Raw genomic sequence first — 4028 nt, 5'->3', positions numbered from 1 at the left:
TATGCTTGGATTTTAATTCTGACTGTTAGGAAGACACAGTGTCATTAAGCAAAGGATAATATACTAGAGATTTAGAAAATCTTTCCAGAGAAGCAATGCTATGTAACATTTTGAGAGTGTGGCCTGCCTGCACTAATTGAATATCTTGGCTAGCTCAGGAGAATTATTTCCAATGTGAATAATATCTCTTAAGTGATAGCACCAATATCATGTGGTCCAAGATACATATCTTTCTAATACTATCATAAAGTTTTAAATTAATACTGACATTTAAATATAATTGGGTCAATTTTTCCAATTACTTTTTTGCGAATTGTTCTGATATATTTCTGCACTCATTGATTTAGTGGCTTCTACTTAATTAAAAATAAATCAGATATATTGGAAGCAAACAATCAATCTACCATGCATTAAATTTAGCATAATTACTGCTATGTGCAAATATACTAGATTCGAATATGATGAAAATAGACAAAAACGTTTATTAATGTTCGCTTGTGAACTTTATTTATTTATTTTTATTCCTTAATTTTTTATTCCTGGTACCACTACCATAATTTACAGGGCAATATACCTGATGTAATGAAAAGAAAAAGAAAAAGACAAAGCTACAACAGATAAAAGACCTCAGGAATGTACATCTAATTGACACTACATTGCATTAATCAATAGCTGCACTTTTTGCAAACTGTGGTTATGACAGTCCTGAACAAGAAGGGTTTCCTGTTTAAGCTGCAGTAACTTTTCTGACTATGAATCATCGTTCCTTCTGTGGCAGATTTGTACAATTCCTCTAACGCATTTGGGACGACTGTCTCAAAGTAACCTGCAGCTTTCCTGACAACTCCTCGCTCTCTCTCCTGCTAAGAACTGTAGCCCTTTTCTTCTGAGTTTTTAGAACCTTCTGCTACCAGAACCACCACCATAGGGACTGCCCGAGCTTCTTCCACCAAAACTACCCCCTTTCATGTGTCCATAATTTGACCGCTGTTGTCCACTATAATTTCCAAAATCATTATAGTTTCCACCACCACCATAGTTACCTCCAAAATTTCCTCCTTCATTGTAACCATCATATCCTCCACCACCACCACCATATCCACCACCTTGGTTTCCATAGCCTCCTGGTCCACCACCACCGTAACCTCCTCTACTACTATAACCAGGACCACCGCCTAGTTGCCACCATCCCCTCCAAATCCATTATATCCACCATCGCCTCCTCCATAGCTCCCTCTGCTGCCACCACCTCCACCACCATAGCCTCCTCTTCCACCAAAGTTTCCACCATGGCCAAAGTTACCTCCACCACCTCCAAAGTTTCCTCCACGACCCATAAAGTTGCCAGACCCACCTCCACGACCTCTTTGTGATCCAGCAGACTGCATCTCTTGTTTAGAAAGGGCCTTTTTCACTTCACAATTATGCCCATTAATAGTGTGGTATTTCTGAACAATTTTACCAACTGTATCATGATCATCAAAAGTTACAAAAGCAAATCCTCTTTTTTTCCCACTCTGCCTGTCTTCCATAACTTCTATGGTTTCAATCTTGCCATACTTTTCAAAATAGTCTCTCAAATTATATTCTTCTGTATCTTCTTTAATACCACCAACAAAAATTTTCTTCACTGTTAGATGGGCACCAGGCTTTACAGAATCCTCACTACAAACAGCTCTCTGGTTCCACTACACGCCCATCAACCTTGTGTGGTCGAGCACACATCTCTGCATCCACTTCTTCAACACAAGAGTAAGTCACAAAACCAAAGCCCCTGGAATGTTTTGTTTGGGGGTCTCTCATCACCACACAATCTGTAAGTGTGCCCCATTTCTCAAAATGTTCTCTTAAGCTATCATCTGTAGTTTCAAAGCTCAGACTACCAATAAACAGCTTTCTCAGCTGCTCTGGTTCCTTAGGATCATGACCCTCCTCCCCCCCGGCGGCGGCGGCTGCGGCCGGAGTAGGGCTGGGGGCGACCGGGCGGCGGTTTTACCTCCATTTTGAGACCGGACTCGCCTCTTCCAACTCCGCTTGTGAACTTTAGCTGAGTAATGGCTTTTCTGTTTGTATCCCAGGTAGCTTTCCACTCACTCTTCAATCTCAACTCAGTATCATTTTCTCCCACACTTCTTCCTATAACCTCCCTCCGTAAAATTGACGTTACTTCCCATATCCATTGATGCACATTTATTCATTTCTACTAGATAAATACTCTGCATTTTAAAAATATTATATATATATATATATAGTATGAGTTTTTAGAGATGGAGATTTTTACTTGTTCAGTTTTGTTTCACCAGTGCCTTCTCTTAAGGTTAATATGTACATGGAGGATAGAGCTTTGTCATGGTTCCTAAGAGACTGATGGGATCAATAATACACAAGTGAATGAGACTAAAATTTGTCATTCAATGATATTTTCAATTATCTCATATAGCACTCTGTTGGCTTAAATAGTGCCCAGCAACATGATGCCACCATGTCCAAATCCCCTTGCTACTGTGAAGCTGCAAACCTTTATTTGGAAAATGGGTATTTGCAAATTTAATTAAATATCTTGAAATGAGACCATCCTAGACCCAATAGTCATTAAATGCAATGACAAACTCTCTTATAAGGGACAGAGGAGTAGATGAAACATCCAGAGGAAAAGGTGATGTTAAGGTAAGGCAAAGGTTGAAATGATGTGAATGAGCCCAGCAAATCAAGAAAGGTTGACAGCCCCTGAAACTGGAAAAGGAAAGGAAGTAATCTCCACTGGAGCTTCCAGGCATAGTGCCGCCTTGCTGACATCATGATTTTAAACTCACATTGATAACTGTGGGAAAATAAATTTCTGTTGATTTCAACCACTAACTTTGTGATAATGTATTATGGCAACTCTAGTAAACTTATATAGGTTCTATAGGGAAACTGTAAAATGAATAGAAACCACCTTCCTTACCTTCAATATTTTTTTAAATATAAATTTATTTATTTTAATTGGAGGTTAATTACTTTACAATATTGTATTGGTTTTGCCATACATCAACATGAATCTTCCACAGGTGTACACGTGTTCCCCATCCTGAACCCCCCTCCCTCTCCCCTCCCCGTACCATCCCTCTGTGTCGTCTCAGTGCACCAGCCCCAAGCAACCAGTATCATGCATCGAACTTGGACTGGCTACTCGTTTCATATATGATATTATACATGTTTCAATGCCATTCTCCCAAATCATCCCACCCTCTCCCTCTCCCACAGAGTCCAAAAGACTATTCTATACATCTGTGTCTATTTTGCTGTCTTGCATACAGGGTTATTGTTACCATCTTTCTAAATTCCATATATATGCGTTAGTATACTATATTGGTGTTTTTCCTTCTGGCTTACTCCACTCTGTATAATAGGCTCCAGTTTCATCCACCTCATCAGAACTGATTCAAATGTATTCTTTTTAATGGCTGAGTAATACTCCATTGTGTATATGTACCACAGCTTTCTTATCCATTAGTCTGCTGATGGACATATAGGTTGCTTCCATGTCCTGGCTATTATAAACAGTGCTGTGATGAACATTGGGGTACACGTGTCTCTTTCAATTCTGGTTTCCTCGGTGTGGATGCCCAGCAGTGGGATTGCTGGGTCATAAGGCAGTTCTATTTCCAGTTTTTTAAGGAATCTCCACACTGTTCTCCATAGTGGTTGTACTAGTTTGCATTCCCACCAACAGTGTAAGAGGGTTCCCTTTTCTCCACACCCTCTCCAGCATTGATTGCTTGTAGACTTTTGGATCACAGCCATTCTGACTGGCATGAAATGGTACCTCATAGTGGTTTTGATTTGCATTTCTCTGATAATGAGTGATGTTGAGCATCTTTTCATGTGTTTGTTAGCCATCTGTATGTCTTCTTTTGGAGAAATGTCTATTTAGTTCTTTGGCCCATTTTTTTGATTGGGTTGTTTATTTTTCTGGAATTGAGCTGCAGGAGTTGCTTATATATTTTTGAGATTAGTTTTTTGTCAGTTGCTTCATTTGCTATTAT

The 4028-nt window shown here is 39.4% G+C and overlaps 1 pseudogene; it reads right to left on the bottom strand.

Moving 5' to 3' along the window:
- Positions 1 to 554: 554 nt before the first annotated feature.
- Positions 555 to 2014, bottom strand: LOC102400913 (annotated as a pseudogene).
- Positions 2015 to 4028: the final 2014 nt, after the last annotated feature.

This window comes from Bubalus bubalis, chromosome 13, assembly GCF_019923935.1.
Source record: "Bubalus bubalis isolate 160015118507 breed Murrah chromosome 13, NDDB_SH_1, whole genome shotgun sequence".
NCBI classification, from domain to species: Eukaryota; Metazoa; Chordata; class Mammalia; order Artiodactyla; family Bovidae; genus Bubalus; species Bubalus bubalis.
This window is presented reverse-complemented; position numbering and strand designations above follow the sequence as displayed.